We start from the raw sequence: 19,516 nt of genomic DNA on the forward strand, positions 1-19,516 counted from the left end.
ACAAAGTATACAGGAAGGTGAGATGGAAAACGGAGTGAGGTATAAAAATAAAAGGACAGGACCAGGCACAGTGACTCACACCTGTAATCCCAGCACTATAGGAGGCCAAGGCGGGCAAATCACCAGAGGTCAGGAGTTCGAGACCAGCCTGACCAACATGGAGAAACCCCAACTCTACTAAAAATACAAGATTAGCTGGGCGTGGTGGTGCATGCCTGTAATCCCAGCTACTCGGGAGGCTGAGGCAGGAGAATCGCTTAAACTCAGGAGGGAGAGGTTGTGGTGAGCCGAGATTGCACCATTGCACTCCAGCCTGGGCAACAAGAGTGAAACTCTGTCTCAAAAAATAAATAAATAAAAGGACATACACACCTATATATCCCAGACAGGGGCCTTGCATGGGCCCATGAAGATATGCTGGGGACCAAGGCACATGATTAACTCAATTGTGGGAAAATTTTTTAAATGGGTGGAGCAGAATGTGTGCTACATATATGTACACAAACATGCACACACACATGCACAGTTGTTTTTGTTTTTTCCCCCTTCATCGAACTAGCCCATTGATGGCACATAATAGCCCTGAGAAATAGTAACTGAGTAATTGACTGAAACACCCTCCTACCCCTCTGTCTCAAAGGAGCTGCTTTTCTATTCTCTCTACAGAATAAGTTCCGTAGAGAGAATAGACTCTATTGGCTGGAATTTGAAAACTGTTTCACGCACACAACGTCCTTATAACAGATACACAGGCTGTCAACAAGGCCAACTGACTTGCCTCCAGAACTTATTGCCTGTAGCCTCCTTCCAAAACACATGTGTAGGGTTCAGGGAAAGAACTTTTCAGAGTACTGCACGGCATCTAGCCCTCAGCATTCCATCATTTTATGAGCAATAACTTCAAGCCTCTTTTGCAAACAGTCTTCTGCAACCATCCTTTCCTCACAGAGCCTGTTATTCAGACATTTAAACTATGTAATGGTCTCAGGTGAGGGGCAGGTAGATAGATGGTAGATTGGTAGTTCTCAAACTCGAGCATGTATCAGAATCACCTAGAGACCTTATTTAACACAGGTTAGTGGGCCCTATTCCAACACTGTCAATCAGTAGACCCGAGGCACGGCCTGAGAATTTCCTTTTCTAACAAGTTCCCCACAGATGTTGATGCTGCGGGTATAGGGGGCCCATACTTTGAGACCCATGAAATAGACTTAGAAATAGGATGCTGCCTCCACTGATTTATTTCCCTTTCATTGTATTTTGTAATGCACTGGTTGCAAATCTAAGAATAGATGCACTGGTTGTGCATCTAAGAATCATCTGCAAGGCTTATTAAAACACAAATCCCTGGGCCTCAATCTCAAAGATTTGGATTCACTAGATCCGGGTGGAACCAAAAATCTGAGCTTCTAACAAACTCTCAGATTATACAGATGTGGCTGGATCCAGGTCCAGAGATCGTTGCACAGGTTCTTACTCTTGGTTAGATCAGGATCCTCTGATTCTGATGCCAGGCCCTACCTCAGGCCAATTAAGCCAGCAATGGGCCCGAGCACAGGTAATTTTTTAAAGCTCCTGGGGTGATTCTAACATGCAGCTGGGGCAGGAAAACAACCGTGCTGCGTATTTCTTGGACCCCAACTGTTTCTAATTTGAGTCACTCTTCAGCCCTCCATTAACCCCCAGTCCCCATCCTCAGTCCCCAGGTGGGTTTGCATAAGGGGTAGTAGACCTGCCATGAGATGCAGAGAGAAGCACTGGGCACTGAGGCAGGAGGAGCACAGACAGCACAGAGAATCCTCTAAAGTGAAGTTTATCTCTTTCTCACTGTTGTTGGGGGCTCACCCTGCACCACAAAGAAGACTAGATAAAGAAAACCACTAACCAGTAACATCCGGCTCAGTAGGCTGAGCACAAAAGCAAGGTTTTGCTTTGGCCATAGACCTAGAAGCCCGCTGAGTGAGCGCCTTGGCCCTAGAAAAGAGGAGCAGGGGGTTGTCTAGAGCCCCTCCGACCACGCTGATCTCAGTCAGGCACCACAGACACGGGCAGAGCTGGCTAGAAGTCAGAAGCATGGCCCCAGCAAGAAGCAGCAGGTGTACCCTGTGAGCAGGTAGGATGGGGTTAAGGGCTGGCCTGGAATGGGGTCAGAAGGTGGAAGTTGGGGGAAATGGTGATGACAGCAGCTGTTGCAAGGGGACAAGCCAGTGGGCAGGCAGTGGGCGTAGAAAAGCAGCTCCACTGAGACAGCCATGCAGGGAGCCCTGAGCAGGCAGACAGCTGCGGTCAGGCGTTAAGGAGGTGGAGAAAAGCAGAACATGGAGCCATGTAGAGAGCAGGTGCTGGCGGCCAGCTGGTACTGTAACAGGAAGAGGGCAAAAAAAAAAAAAAAAAAGCAGTTTTTGCGGTAGGGTGAGTCTCCACTCCTCTGTGAACTGCCTGGTGGGGCCAGGGCTGGGGCTGGGACAGGGATGGGGTGGCTTTCACTCCTTTCCCCAGTGCTTGCTTCTTGAGGGGTCAGTCTGGGTCACTAGGGTCCACCTGTCACTTATGGCGTGGCCTGACCAATAGTTTCAAGGGGTGTCATGGGGCGGGGAGGTGGGCAAGTCGGGCCGCAGAGCATTACAAACCCTGGTGCCCAGGCAACAGCCCAGACCAGCTCTATCAGAATCTTAGGGGCGGTCCAGGCCTGGGTGGTTTCCAAAGCTTCCCAGGGGTTCCTATCAGTAGAAGGTGTAGGGGGTGCTCAGTGCTGTGCTGTGCTGCGCTGTGCAGGGCTGCAGGGAGAAGATTCTCTAGAGAGCTCTCAAGTGGGAGGAGCCCCAGGCAGCATGATTTTGTCAAATGGAGATTGTCTCTGTCCCTGAGGTCAGAGGAGGCCTGTAACCATGCAGTTCTTAACCTCTGGATCTGGACAAATGCAAGCTGTGCTCCTGGCTCCTCTAAAGACCTATGAATCCTATTCTGCTCATCTTTGTGTAGTTTTTGTTTTTAAGCTTCCAGAGAGACACTGATTCCTAGCTAGTTTCTAACCCTAGCATACAGCAAGATGGAAAGCTCAGGACACAAGATTAAAGTGACAGCCTGGAGGGCAGGACAGGGAGTCTGGGCTGTGGCTGGAGCACCCACCACCATTCCTTGGCCACAAGCTGCCTTCAGGGACTGGCTTCCTGTTCTCCCAGGCCCCACTGTGGCTCCTTGGCCTTAGCCCCAGGTTCTCAACATGAACAGACTGTGAACTCCTTGTGAACAGGGATGAGTTTTGTACATTCCCCTAACTGGGGCCTCTCTCCCGCAGTGAACGAGTGAGTGAGTGACAGACACAGTTATACTAAAGTTATAAGTTATGTCCAGCAAAACAGAAGCATTGCCTTCTCTGTTGTCATCTGTCCTCCCATCAGTGTCTTGCAAGTCTTAATAGCTTTTGAACAAGTGAATTATATTTACATTTTGTACTGGGCCCCATGAATTACGTAGCTGGTCCTGTGCTGAGCTCTTGGTGGCAACTGGAGCTTGCTCTCCCATGGCTGCAGCATCAAAGATCCCCCTGGGCTAGTTCTCTGCTTTCAAACTCCTTCCTCACCCATGACAGCATGAGACAGCAACACAACACCCCAATATACACAGAGCCTCACTTGTGGGGTACTCACTTGACAAGCACCCCAGGGAGCAAAGGAAGTGCAGAGAGAGGTGGTACCTTCTACGCTGAAGACCCAGCACACCCAGGCTCCATGGTGCAGGGACTGGAACAGACCAAGAAGGCACCCCGCAACCAAAATATTTGTGGTTTTTCCAGCTGGAGCAAAGGAAAGACCCAGATAGATCCCTACTCATAATCAGCTCATGAAATGCCCTACTGGAGAAAGGCAAAAAGAGTAGCCGGCTTTTTCCCCATCCATGCATACTCCCCTGGGTGCTCTTTGAATCAATGTTTAGCCGGATTTCACCCAATCACGAGCGTGTGAGTGGGGAGCACCCCCGTGACTTGGCTTCCTCCCAACACATCACACCACAACCTGTGAGTAACTCATCTTCCCCACCACATTATAACCTCTGAGGGGCCAGATTATGTATCTTCATGGCCCCAATTCCAGGCCTGGCACGTGGTAAATGCTTGATACATATTTACTGACAGATGGACCCCTACTTCAGCATCCCTGTAAGCCTGGAATTAATTCCAGGAGATGTGTACTAAGCAAGATAATGTTTAACCAAAATGCAGATTCTAGCACCTCACCTGAACCCTAAGCTATTGGGATTCAGTAAGTGATGGGGTATCTGCATTTTTACCTGCATCGCAAATGACTTAAGAAGGCCAATTCTCCTGGCTGTCTGAAGAACTGAAGGAGGTGGGTAGACAGAGGGGGCCTCAGCACAGGAATTTGAGTAGAATTCACGTAGAAGCCCAGGACATGATTGCATGAGTGGCCATGGGTCAGTGTGCAGCTTGCAAATCCAGTCATTGTAAAGCCTTATCCTAGAAAGGCCCTGACGGGGACTGGGGTTGCGGGGGTGGGGGTTGAGGCAGGTGGCTACCATCTGTCAAGAGCAGCAGCAGACCTGCAGCTGGCTCCATGGCTTCTGTGGCCCATGCCCACCCTCCCTCCTTACCATTACAGCAGTCGCCCAAATGGCCCAGAGAGGAGCTCATGGGAACCACACTTACTGTTGATACTGGGGGAAAAGAATGGAAATATGTTTTGGCATAACTTGAGGGACATATAAATGGTTTGTGCCTTTCACACCCCAAAAACTTCAATTTACCTCCCTCATGAATGTCTTAGTAGCTTCCGTATTCTTTAAGAAAACTGTAGTTTTTACATAAAATTTAATATTGACCATATAATTCAACATTTAATTTTATGTTATCTGGTATCACCTGTCACCTGGGTGGAGGGTCTTATTTGCTCAGCAAGGTGGGAAACTCTAAAGTCAAAGAACTCATCTTATAATTACTTGAACACAACATACTTTGGATACCAAACATGTTACTGAGCACAGGATATCCTTGCTGCTTGATTCACTTACTATTTGAACTCCTGGTTCTGAGACTGTTATCCAAGGAGAATAAAAGGGTGCCGGATGGGCTTCCATGGAGAGATGGAAACTGTCTGAGTGTTAAGGGCTCAGGCTAGGGAGGAGACAAAACTCTTCTTCTGAAAGTTTCATAGCTTTAGCTCTTATATTTAGGTCTTTGATCCACTTTGAGTTAATTTTTGTATATGGTAGTAGAGTCCTCAATCTTCTGCAAGTGGATATTCAGTTGCCCCAGCACTATTTATTGAAAAGACTATGCTTTTTTGCATATGGGATTGTTTTTCAGAATCCAGAAAAATCTTTAGTTCACATTCCTCTTGCTCTAAGGTAGTATTTCCGTAACTCATCAGTCATGGATCTTAAATACCTATCCAAAAGAAAAAATTTTAAATAAGAAAAAGTCACATGATCCAATGAGATCCAGGTACATTAAGCCAAATAAAGTTTAACATCTTTCATTAGCATTGGCTTCTCAAAGACTTTAATGCCAGTGTGCTTTTAATGAATCACTTATCCTTCTTTTATCAGAGAAGGGTGTGTTTGTGTCCACATATTAACATCTCTAGGAGTACACTTCCAAACACCTCGAGTTTTGGAATCATTCTTTTGCAAGAATAGACTTGCTGACTTGAATGCTATTGCATTGTTTTAATTTCGTCTTGGAGAGTTAGGCTAACAGGATGGTTGGGGTGTGTGTATTTTGTAGACTTGTAGCTGTTATCTTTAACCAGGTCAGAGCAGAAATAACACAATAACCTATGAATTCCTCTGGAGTTTTTTTAGCAACTGAATGTAGAAGCCACAATTTTAGTTTGCTTCTGAACTGTCCATTTTTTTAAACTTAAATATTAACGAGTGTGTTGTTGTTTTGTTTTGCTTTTTGAAAGTGTCGTCCAAGAACCACCTGAATAAGACTCACTTGGGTGTAGTTAAAAAGCGCAGATCCCTAAGGCCCCTTCAGACCTAATAGTCAGAAACACTGGGGCGGAGCCCAGACTGCACCCCTCCCCCCACCCGGCCCAGGATCCCTGGTGATTCCTGTGCATATCAAAGTTTGAAAAGTATGCTTTTCCTTGAAATTAAGAGACAGTGAATCCAGTTGTCTGCAAAGAGATAGGGGACAGAAACTGACATGTACCTAGGACAAAGATGGCTCTTTCTGTACCTTTGTCCCTTCCCTTCTTCATCTGCACTGCCCACCTTCTGTGCCCTTTTGCATGCTCACACATCCTTCTGTATGATCAACGGACTTGGGCACACTGCACCCTCCTTGGCTTATGAAACTTTCACACTGTCAGCAGAAGGCGCCAGAGCCCGTCCAAAAGCCATGGAATGCTCCATTTGCTCGTTGCCCTCCTTTTGCATTCCAGGTTTTTGCATCCTATTCTAGGCATCTAGTTTTCCAGGCTTAGGCCTGTCCCCTGCCTCACTGATTCTCAAAGGGACATTGGATCTCAGGAGAGTGCACAGCTGCTAAGAAACGCACTTATTGTGGGGCCTAGAAATTTATTTAATGCCTCTGAGCCCAAATTTCACATCCTAACAAGGAACTAATTTATTAGCCTGTTATTGTAGTTATTTTAATGGTTAAATGAGGTAACAGATGAATGTGCCCATGAAGGTCAGCAGCCCAGTGACTGCCAGCACCCTGCCACTGCCACCACTGGTGCAAGTGTAAGCATGGACACTGGCAACCCTGCTCCCACCTGCACCCTGCCACAGGTACAAATGCAAACAGGAATGCAGCAGCTCTACTTCTGCTGGTACCCCAACCCCGCCAAGGCATAAGCACCCTGTGGTGCTGCCACAAGTGCTAGAACACATGAGTGAGCACAGATCCTGCTGCCACCGCTCCAAAGAAGCACTTTGTCTGGCACCACCCATCAGAGGGTTGTGGCTAGTGGACCAGGAACACCTTGGCCCCTCCGATGCAGCAGGTTCCCAATCTCAGGGGGCCAGATAACAAAGCTGGGGTCCTGGTACCAACTCCCCAGAGTTAGAGTCCACCAGGAGTGCTGAGCTGAGCCGTGGCCCCTAAAATCTTCCAGAAATGAACCCAGTCAACTGAACCTACCTTATACCGCAATGAAACCCCCAAGGCAGCAAAGAAGAGAAAAGCAAAAAAAAAAAAAAAAAACCATGCATCGAAAGGACAGCAACTTCAGAGGTTGAGGGAACATCAGCCCACACAGATGAGAAGGAATCAGCACAAGAACTCTGGCAACTCAAAATGCCAGAATGTTTTCTTACCTCCAAATGACCACACAAGTTCCCCAGCAATGGTCCCTAACTGGGCTGAAATAGCTGAAATGACAGAAAAAGAATCAGATTATGGATAGGAACAGAGATCATTATCATTGACATCCAGGAGAAAGTTGAAACCCAATCCAAGGAATCTAAGGAATATAATGAAACAATACAGGAGATAACATATGAAATGGCATTTTGAGGAAGAACCAAACTGATCTGATAGATCTGAAAAACTCACTTCAAGAATTTCATAATACAATCACGAATATTAACAGCAGAATCAACCAAGCTGAGGAAAGAATCTCAGAGTTTGAAGACCAGTTCTACAAAATAGACAAAAATAAAGAAAAAACAATAAAGAAAAATAAACAAAACCTCCAAGAAATATGGGATTATGTAAAGAGACCAAATCTACAACTCCCTGGCATCCCTGAAAGAGAGAGAGAACACACATGAGAGTGAGTGAGCACAGATCACAAGCAACTTGGAAAACATTTAAGGATATCATCCATGAAAATTTCCCCAACCTCACTAGACAGGCCAATGTTCAAATTCGGGAAATGCAGAGAACCCTTGCAAGATACTATACAAGATGACCATCCCCAAGATACATAGTCATTAGATTCTTCAAGGCCAAAATGAAAAACAAAATGTTAAAGGCAGCTAGAAAGAAGGGACAGGTCACCTACAAAGGGAATACCACTAGGCTAATAGTGGATCTTTCAGCAGAAGCTCTCCAGAAGCAACTGGGGAGCCTGTATTCAGCATTCTTAAAGAAAATAAATTCCAATCAAGAATTTTACATGCAGTCTAACTAAACTTCATAAGCAAAGGAAAAATAAGATCCTCTTTAGACAGGCAAATGCTCTTCGAATTCATTACCACCAGACCTGCCTTACAAGAGATCCTTAAGGGAATGCTGAATGTGGAAAGGCCATCACTGGCAACTGCAAAAACACACGTAGGTACTTAGACCATTGACACCATAAAGCAACCACACAATCAAGTCTGCATAATAACCAGCTAACAACAGAATGTCAGGATCAAATCCACACGTATAAAAAATAATCTTGAATGTAAATAGGCTAAATGCCCCAATTAAAAGGCACAGAGTAGCAAGCTGGATAAAGAAGTAAGACCCAAGTATATGCTGTCTTCAAGAGACCTATCTCACATGCAGTGGCATTCATAGGCTCAAAGTAAAGGGATGGAGAAAAATCTACCAAGCAAATAGAAAATAGAAAAAAGCAGAGGTTGCTATTCTAATTTCAGATAAAATAGTCTTAAAACCAAAAACAATTTTAAAAAGACAAAGAACATTACATGATAGTAAAGGGGTTCAATTCACCAAGAAGACCTAACTATCCTAAATAGACATGCACCCAACACAAGGGCAGCTAGATTCATAAAGCAAGTTTTTAGAGACCTATGAAGAGACTTAGATAACTGCACAATAATAGTGGGAGATTTCAACATCCCACTGAAAGTATTAGACATATCATCAAGGCAGAAAACGAACAAAGACATTCAGGACTCGATCTCAATACTTGACCAAATGGCCCTAACAGACATCTACAGAACTCTCCACCCAAAAACAACAGAATATACATTCTTCTCAGCTGCACATAGCACATACTCTAAAATCAATCACACAACCAACCATGAAACAATCCTCATCAAATTCAAAAAATCCGAAATAATACCAAACACATTCTCAGATCACAGAGCACTAAAATAAAAATCAATAGTAAGGGGCCGGGTGCAGTAGCTCACACCTGTAATCCCAGCACTTTGGGAGGCTGAGGCAAGTGGATCACCTGAGGTCAGGAGTTCAATACCATCCTGGCCAACATGGTGAAACCCTGTTTCTACTACAAATACAAAAATTAGCTGCATGTGGTGGCACACGCCTGTAGTCCCAGCTACTCAGGAGGCTGAGGCAGAAGAATCACTTGAACCCACAAGGCAGAGGTTGCAGTGAGCTGAGATTGCACCACTGCACTCCAGCCTGGGTGACAGAGCAAGACTCTGTCTTAAAAACAAAAACAAAAACAAAAAAAAACTACTGACATGAGGAGCCAAGATGGCCGAATAGGAACAACTTCAGTCGACAGCTCCCAGCGTGAGCGACACAGAAGACAGTTGATTTCTGCATTTCCAACTGAGGTACCAAGTTCATCTCAATGGGGAGTGTCGGAAAGTGGGTGCAGGACAGTGGGTGCAGCGCACCGAGCATGAGCCGAAGCAGAGCAAGGCACTGTCTCACCCGGGAAGTGCAAGGGGTCAGGGAATTCCCTTTCCCAGTCAAAGAAAGGGGTGACAGACAGAACGTGGAATATCCGGTCACTCCCACCCTAATACTGTGCTTTTCCAACAGTCTTAGCAAACGGCACACCAGGAGATTATATCCTGTGCCTGGCTTGGAGGGTCCTACGCCCATGGAGCCCAGCTCATTGCTAGCACAGCAGTCTGAGATCAAACTGCAAGGTGGCAGCGAGGCTGGGGGAGGGGCGCCCGCCATTGCTGAGGCTTGAGTAGGTAAACAAAGCAGCCGGGAAGTTTGAAGTGGGTGGAGCCCACTGCAGCTCAAGGAGGCCTGCCTGCCTCTTTTGACTCCACCTCTGGGGGCAGGGCATTGCCAAACAAAAGGCAGCAGAATCCTCTGCAGACTTAAACGTACCTGTCTAACAGCTTTGAAGAGAGTAGTGGTTCTCCCAGCATGCAGCTGGAGATCTGAGAACAGAGAGATTGCCTCCTCAAATGGGTCCCTGACCCCCGAGTAGCCTAACTGGGAAGCACCCCCCAGTAGGAGCAGACTGACACCTCACAGGCCAGGTACTTCTCTGAGACAAAACTTCCAGAGGAACGATCAGGCAGCAACATTTGCTGTGCACCAATATCCGCTGTTCTGCAGCCACCACTGCTGATACGCAGGCAAACAGGGTCTGGAGTGGACCTCTAGCAAACTCCAACAGACCTGCAGCTGAGGGTCCTGACTGTTAGAAGGAAAACTAACAAACAGCAAGGACATCCACACCAAAACCCCATCTGTACATCACCACCATCAAAGATCAAAGGTAGATAAAACCACAAAGATGGGAAAAAAACAAAACAGAAAAACTGGAAACTCTAAAAAGAATGCCTCTCCTCCTCCAAAGGAATGCAGGTCCTCACCAGCAATGGAATAAAGCTGGACGGAGAATGACTTTGAGGAGTTGAGAGAAAAAGGCTTCAAAAGATCAAACTACTCCAAGCTAAAGGAGGAAGTTTGAACCCATGGCAAAGAAGTTAAAAACCTTGAAAAAAAATTAGATGAACGGCTAACTAGAATAACCAATGCAGAGAAGTCCTTAAAGGACCTGATGGAGCTGAATGAAAACCAAGGCATGAGAAATATGTGACAAATGCACAAGCCTCAGTAGCTGATGCAATCAACTGGAAGAAAGGGTATCAGTGATGGAAGATCAAATGAATGAAATGAAGCGAGAAGAGAAGTTCAGAGAAAAAAGAATAAAAAGAAATGAACAAAGCCTCCAAGAAATATGGGACTATGTGAAAAGACCAAATCTACATCTGATTGGTGTACCTGAAAGTGATGGCAAGAATGGAACCAAATTGGAAACACTCTGCAGGATACTATACAGGAGAAGTTCCCCAATCTAGCAAGGCAGGCCAACATTCAAATTCAGGAAATACAGAGAATGCCACAAAGATACTCCTCGAGAGGAGCAACTCCAAGACATATAATTGTCAGATTCACCAAAGTTGAAATGAAGGAAAAAATGTTAAGGGCAGCCAGAGAGAAAAGTCAGGTTACCCAAGGGAAGCCCATCAGACTAACAGCTGATCTCTTGGCAGAAACTCTACAAGCCACGTGAGAGTGGGGGCCAATATTCAACACTCTTAAAGAGAAGAATTTTCAACCCAGAATTTCGTATCCAGCCAAACTAAGCTTCATAAGTGAAGGAGAAATAAAATACTTTACAGACAAGCAAATGCTGAGAGATTCTGTCACCACCAGGCCTGCCCTAAAAGAGCTCCTGAAGGAAGCACTAAACATGGAAAGGAACAACTGGTACCAGCCACTGCAAAAACATGCCAAATTGTAAAGACCATTGATGCTAGGAAGAAACTGCATCAACTAACAAGCAAAATAACCAGCTAACATCATAATGACAGGATGAAATTCACACATAACAATATTAACCTTAAATGTAAATGGGCTAAATGCTCCAATTAAAAGACATAGACTGGCAAATTGGATAAAGAGTCAAGACCCATCAGTGTGCTGTATTCAGGAAACCCATCTCACATGCAGAGACACACATAGGCTCAAAATAAAGAGATGGAGGAAGATCTACCAAGCAAATGGAAAACAAAAAAAGGCAGGGGTTGCAACCCTAGTCTCTGACAAAACAGACTTTAAACCAACAAAGATCAAAAGAGACAAAGAAGGCCATTACATAATGGTCAAGGGATCAATTCAACAAGAAGAGCTAACTATCCTAAATATATATGCACCCAATACAGGAGCACCCAGATTCATGAAGCAAGTCCTTAGAGACCTACAAAGAGACTTAGACTCCCACACAATAATAATGGGAGACTTAACACCCCACTGTCTACATTAGACAGATCAACAAGACAGAAAGTTAACAGGCATATCCAGGAATTGAACTCGGCTCTGCACCAAGCGGACCTAATAGACATCTACAGAACTCTCCACCCCAAATCAACAGAATATACATTCTTCTCAGCACCACACCACACTTATTCCAAAATTGACCACATAGTTGGAAGTAAAGCACTCCTCAGCAAATATAAAAGAACAGAAATTATAACAAACTGTCTCTCAGACCACAGTGCAATCAAACTAGAACTCAGGATTAAGAAACTCACTCAAAACCGCTCAACTACATGGAAACTGAACAACCTGCTCCTGAATGACTACTGCATACGTAATGAAATGAAGGCAGAAATAAAGATGTTCCTTGAAACCAACGAGAACAAAGACACAACATACCAGAATCTCTGGGACACATTCAAAGCAGTGCATAGAGGGAAATTTATAGCACTAAATGCCCACAAGAGAAAGCAGGAAAGATCTAAAATTGACACCCTAACATCACAATTAAAAGAACTAGAGAAGGAAGAGCAAACACATTCAAAAGCTAGCAGAAGGCAAGAAATAACTAAGATCAGAGCAGAACTGAAGGAAATAGAGACACAAAAAACCCTTCAAAAAATCAGTGAATCCAGGAGCTGGTTTTTTGAAAAGATCAACAAAATTGATAGACTGCTAGCAAGACTAATAAAGAACAAAAGAGAGAAGAATCAAATAGACGCAATAAAAAATGACAAAGGGGATATCACCACCGATCCCACAGAAATACAAACTACCATCAGAGAATATTATAAACACCTCTACACAAATAAATTAGAAAATCTAGAAGAAATGGATAAATTCCTCGACACATACACCCTCCCAAGACTAAAGCAGGAAGAAGTTGAATCTCTGAATAGACCAATAACAGGCGCTGAAATTGAGGCAATAATTAATAGCTTACCAACCAAAAAAAGTCCAGGACCAGATGGATTCACAGCCGAATTCTACCAGAGGTACAAGGATGAGCTGGGACCATTCCTTCTGAAACTATTCCAATCAATAGAAAAAGAGGGAATCCTCCCTAACTCATTTTATGAGGCCAGCATCATCCTGATACCAAAGCCTGGCAGAGACACAAAGAAGAGAATTTTAGACCAATATCCCTGATGAACATCAATGCAAAAATCCTCAATAAAATACTGGCAAACCGAATCCAGCAGCAAATCAAAAAGCTTATCCACCATGATCAAGTGGACTTCATCCCTGGGATGCAAGGCTGGCTCAACATACAGAAATCCATAAACATAATCCAGCATATAAACAGAACCAATGACAAAAACCATATGATTATCTCAATAGATGCAGAAAAGGCCTTTGACAAAATTCAACAACTCTTCAAGCTAAAAACTCTCAATAAATTAGGTATTGATGGGACGTATCTCAAAATAATAAGAACTATCTATGACAAACCCACAGCCAATATCATACTGAATGGGCAAAAACTGGAAGCATTCTCTTTGAAAACTGGCACAAGACAGGGATGCCCTCTCTCACCACTCCTATTCAACATAGTGTTGGAAGTTCTGGCCAGGGCAATCAGGCAGGAGAAGGCAATAAAGGGTATTCAATTAGGAAAAGAGAAAGTCAAATTGTCCCTGTTTGCAGATGACATGATTGTATATCTAGAAAACCCCATCATCTCAGCCCAAAATCTCCTTAAGCTGATAAGCAACTTCAGCAAAGTCTCAGGTTACAAAATCGATCTGCAAAAATCACAAGCATTCTTATACACCAATAACAGACAAACAGAGAGCCAAATCATGAGTGAACTCCCATTCCCAATTGCTTCAAAGAGAATAAAATACCTAGGAATCCAACTTACAAGGGATGTGAAGGACCTCTTCAAGGAGAACTACAAACCACTGCTCAATGAAATAAAAGAGGATACAAACAAATGGAAGAACAGCATGCTCATGGGTAGGAAGAATAAATATCATCAAAATGGCCATACTGCCCAAGGTAATTTATAGATTCAATGCCATCCCCATCACGCTACCAATGACTTTCTTCACAAAATTAGAAAAAACTACTTTAAAGTTCATATGGAACCAAAAAAGAGCCTGCATTGCCAAGTCAATCCTAAGCCAAAAGAACAAACCTGGAGGCATCACACTACCTGACTTCAAACTATATACTACAAGGCTACAGTAACCAAAACAGCATGGTACTGGTACCAAAACAGAGATATAGACCAAGGGAACAGAATAGAGCCCTCAGAAATAATGCTGCATATCTACAACCATCTGATCTTTGACAAACCTGACAAAAACAAGCAATGGAGAAAGGATTCCCTATTTCATAAATGGTGCTGGGAAAACTGGCTAGCCATATGTAGAAAGCTGAAACTGGATCCCTTCCTTACACCTTATACAAAAATTAATCCAAGATGGATTAAAGACTTAAATATCAGACCTAAAACCATCAAAACCCTAGAAGAAAACCTAGACAATACCATTCAGGACATAGGCATGGGCAAGGACTTCATGTCTAAAACACCAAAAGCAATGATAACAAAAGCCAAAATTGACAAATGGGACCTCATTAAACTAAAGAGCTTCTGCACAGCAAAAGAAACTACCATCAGAGTGAACAGGCAACCTACAGAATGGGAGAAAATGTTTGCAATCTACTCATCTGACAAAGTGCTAATATCCAGAATCTACAATGAACTCCAACACATTTACAAGAAAAAAACAAACAACCCCATCAAAAAGTGGGCAAAGGATATGAACAGACACTTCTCAAAAGAAGACATTTATGCAGCCAAAAAACACATGAAAAAATGCTCACCATCACTGGCCATCAGAGAACTGCAAATCAAATCCACAACGAGATACCATCTCACACCAGTTAGAATGGCGATCATTAAAAAGTCAGGAAACAACAGGTGCTGGAGAGGATGTGGAGAAATAGGAACACTTTTACACTGTTGGTGGGACTGTAAACTAGTTCAACCATTGTGGAAGTCAGTGTGGCGATTCCTCAGGAATCTGGAACTAGAAATACCATTTGACCCAGCCATCCCATTACTGGGTATACACCCAAAGGACTATAAATCATGCTGCTATAAAGACACATGCACACGTATGTTTATTGTGGCACTATTCACAATAGCAAAGACTTGGAACCAACCCAAATGTCCAACAATGATAGACTGAATTAAGAAAATGTGGCACATATACACCATGGAATACTATGCAGCCATAAAAAATGATGAGTTCATGTCTTTTGTAGGGACATGGATGAAGCTGGAAACCATCATTCTCAGCAAACTGTCACAAGGACAAAAAACCAAACACCGCATGTTCTCACTCATAGGTGGGAACTGAACAATGAGAACACATGGACACAGGAAGGGGAATATCATACACCCGGGCCTGTTGTGGGGTGGGGGGAGGGGGGAGGGATAGTATTAGGAGATATACCTAATGTTAAATGACGAGTTACTGGGTGCAGCACACCAACACGGCACATGTATACATATGTAACTAACCTGCACATTGTGCACATGTACCCTAAAACTTAAAGTATAATAAAAAAAAAACTACTAAGAAAATTGCTCAAAACCATACAATTACATGAAAATTAAACAACCTGCTCCTAAATGACTTCGGAGTACACAATGAAATTGAGGCAGAAATCAAGAATTATTTCAAACTAATGAGGGCAAAGATACAACATACCAGAATTTCTGGGACACACCTAAAACAGTGTTAAGAGGAAATTTTATAGCATTATCTTCTGTCAAAAAGTTAGAAAGATCTCAAATTAACAACCTAATTCACATCAAGAAGAACTAGAGAAACAAGAGCAAACCAACCCCAAAGTTACAGAAGACAAGAAATAACTAAAATTAGAGCTGAACTGAAGTAAACTGAGATGTGAAAAACCATACAAAAGGTCAACAAATCCAGGAGTTAGTTATTTGAAAGAATAAATAAGATTAATAGACTGTTAGCTAGATGAATTAAAAAAGAGAAGATCTAAATAAACACTATCAGAAATAACAAAGGGAGATTACCATCAACCCCACAGAAATGCAAAAATTAAACCCTCCAACACTACTATGAACATTTCTAGGCACACAAACCACAAAACATGAAACAATGGATAAATCCCTGGAAACATACAATCTCCCAAGATTCAACCAGGAAGAAACTGAATCTCTGAAGAGACCAATAGCAAGTTCTGAAATTGAATCAGTAATAAGCCTGCCAACCAGAAAAAGCCCAGAACCAGATGGATTCACTACTGAATTCTACCAGATGTATATAAAGAAAGAGGGGGTACCATTCCTACTTAAACTATTACAAAAAATAAGGAGGAGGGACTCCTCCACAACTCATTCAATGAGCCCAGCATTATCCTGATAGCAAAACCTGGCAGAGACACAACAAAAAGAGGAAACTTCAAGCCAATATCTTTGATGAACACAAATGCAAAAATACTCAACAAAATACTAGCAAACTGAATCCACTAGCACATCAAAAGGCTAATCCACCACGATCAAGTAGGCTTTATCCCTGAGATGCAAGGTTGGTTCAACATATGCAAATCAATAAATGTGATTCATCACATAAACAGAACTAAAAACAAAAACCACATGATCATCTCAATAGATGCAGAAGTCTTTCAATAAAATCCATTATATCTTCATGTTTAAACCCCTCAACAAACTGAGCATTAAAGAAACATACCTCATAATAACAAGAGCCATCTATGACAAACCCACAGCCAACATCATACTAAATAAGCAAAAGCTGGAATAATTCCCGTTAAGAAACAGAGCAAGAAAGGGATGCTTCTCACTACTCCTATTCAACATAGTACTGGAAGTCCTAGCCAGAGCAAATAGGCAAGAAACAGAAATAAAAGGCATTAATAGGAAAAGAGAAGAATTCAAACTATCTCTGTTTGAAGATGGTATGATTTTATACCTGGAAAACCCCATGGTTGCTGCCCAAAAGCTCCTAGTTCTGATTTTCAAAACTTCAGCAAAGTTTCAGCATACAAAAGTTATGTACAAAAGTAGCATTTCTGTACATCAACAATGTCTAAGCTGAGAGTCAAATCAAGAGAATGCGATCCCATTCACAATAACCACAGAAAGAATAAAATATCCAGGAATATACTTAACAAGGGAGGTGAAAGATCCTACAATGAGAATCACAAAACACTGCTCAAAGAAATCAGAGATGACACAAACAAATGGAAAAACTTTCCATGCTCATGGATAGGAAGAATCAATATTGTTAGAATGACCATACTGTTCAAAGCAATGTATAGACTCAATGCTCGTATTAGTCTATTCTCACATTGCTATAAAGAAATACCTAATACTGGGTAATTTCTAAAGAAAAAAGGGTTTAATTGGCTCACAGTTCTGCAGGCTGTACAGGAAGCATGGCAGCATCAGCTTCTGTGTAGGCCTCAGGGAGATTTTACTCATGGCAGAAGGCAAAGCAGGAGCAGACATCTTACATGGCAGGAGAAGGACCGAGAGAGAGTGAGGAGGTGCCACGCACTTTTAAACAACCAGATCTCATGAGAACGCACTATTGTGATGACAGCTCCAAGAAAGATGGTGTTAAACCATGAGAAACCACCCTCATGATCCAATCACCTTCCACCAGGCCCCACCTCCAACACTGGGGATTACATGTTGAATCATGAGATTTGGACAGGGACTCAGATCCAAATCATATCATTCCATCCCTGGCCCCTCTCAAACCTCATATCCTTCTCACATTGCAAAATCCCATCATGCCTTCCCAACATTCCTGCAAAGCCTTAACTCATTCCAGCATTAACTCAAAAGTCCAAAGTCCAAAGTCTCATCTGAGACAAGGCTAGTCCCTTCTGCCTATTAGCCTGTAAAATAAAACACAAATTAGTTATTTCCAAGATACAATGGATATATAGGCATTGGGTAAATACTCCCATTCCAAAAGGGAGAGATCATCCAAAAGAAAGGGTGAATAGGCCTCCTGCAATTCTAAAACCCAGCAGGGCAGTCATGGGAAGATCCATCCCTGTGGGCTCACAGGGCAGGTTTATCCCTGTGGCTTTGCAGTGTTCAGCCTGCATGGCTACTCTTAAGGGCTGGTGTTGAGTCTTTGCAGCTTTTCCAGGTACATAGTGCAAGCCTTTGGTGGGTCTACCATTCTGGGGTCTGGAGGATGGTGACCCTTTTCTCACAGCTTGACTAGGCAGTGCCCCAGGGGGTCTATGTTGGGGGGGTCCAACCCCACATTTCCATTCCACATTGCCTTAGCAGAGGTTTTCCATGAGGGCTCTTCCCCTGCAGCAGGCTTTTCCATACACCTCTGAAATCTAGGTGGAGGCTCTCAATCCTTAACTCTTGCTCTCTGTGCACCTGCAGGCTTAACACCACATGGAAGCCACCAAGGCTTCTAGCTTGCACCCTCTGAAGCAGTGGCCCAAGGTGTACCTGGGTCCTTTTTAGCCACAGCTGAAGCTGGAGTAACTGGCATACAGGGTCCAGTGTCCCAAGACTGTGCAGGGCTGCAGTGCCCTGGACCTGTCCCATGAAACCATTCTTTCCTCCTAGGCCTCTGGGCCTGTGATGGGAGGGACTGCTGCAAAGGTCTCTGAAATGCCTGAGGTCTTTTCCCCCATTGTCTCGGCTGTTATGATTTGGCTCCATTTTACTTATGCAAACTTCTGCAGCCTGCTTGAATTCCTCCCCAAGAAAATGGGCTTTTCTTTCCTACCACATTTTCAGGCTGCAAATTTTCTGAACTTTTACACTCTGCTTCCCTTTTAAATATAAGTTCCAGTTTCAGGTCATTTCTTTGCTCACACATTGAGCATAGGTTATTAGAAGCAGCCAGGCTACTTCTTGAATGCTTTACTACTTGGAAATGTCTTCCCCCAGACAACCTAAATCATCACTCTCAAGTTCAAAGTTCCATAGATCCCTAGAGAAGGATCACAACACACCCAGGCTCTTTGCTAAAGGACAACAAAAGTGACCTTTACTCCAGTTCCCAATAAGTTCCTCATTTCCATCTGAGACCTCCTCAGTCTGGACTTCATTGTCCATATCACTCTTAGCATTTCAGTCACAACAATTTAACAAGTCTCTAGAAAATTTCAAATTTTCCCTCACCTTTCTGTCTTCTTCTGAGCCCTCCACACTCTTCCAACCTCTGCCCATTACCCAGTTCCAAAGTTGTTTCCACATTTTGAGATATCTTTATAGCAATGCCCCAGTCCTCGGTACCAATTTTCTGGATTAGTTTATTTTCACATTGCAATAAAGAGATATCTAAGACTGGTTAATTTATAAGAAAAGAAGTTTAATTGGCTCATGATTCTACAGGCTGTATAGGAAGCATGGTGGCATCTGCTTCTGAGGAGGCCTCAGGGAGCTTTTACTCATGGCAGAAGGCAAAGCGGGAGTAGGTGTCTACACGGCAGTAGCAGGAGCAAGAGAGAGGAGGGGATGTGCCAAACACTTTTAAACATACTTTTAAACAACCAGATCTCATAAGAACTCACTATCATGATGACAGCACCAGGAGGGGATGGTGTTAAACC

This window comes from Pongo pygmaeus, chromosome 17 (assembly GCF_028885625.2).
Source record: "Pongo pygmaeus isolate AG05252 chromosome 17, NHGRI_mPonPyg2-v2.0_pri, whole genome shotgun sequence".
NCBI lineage: Eukaryota > Metazoa > Chordata > Mammalia > Primates > Hominidae > Pongo > Pongo pygmaeus.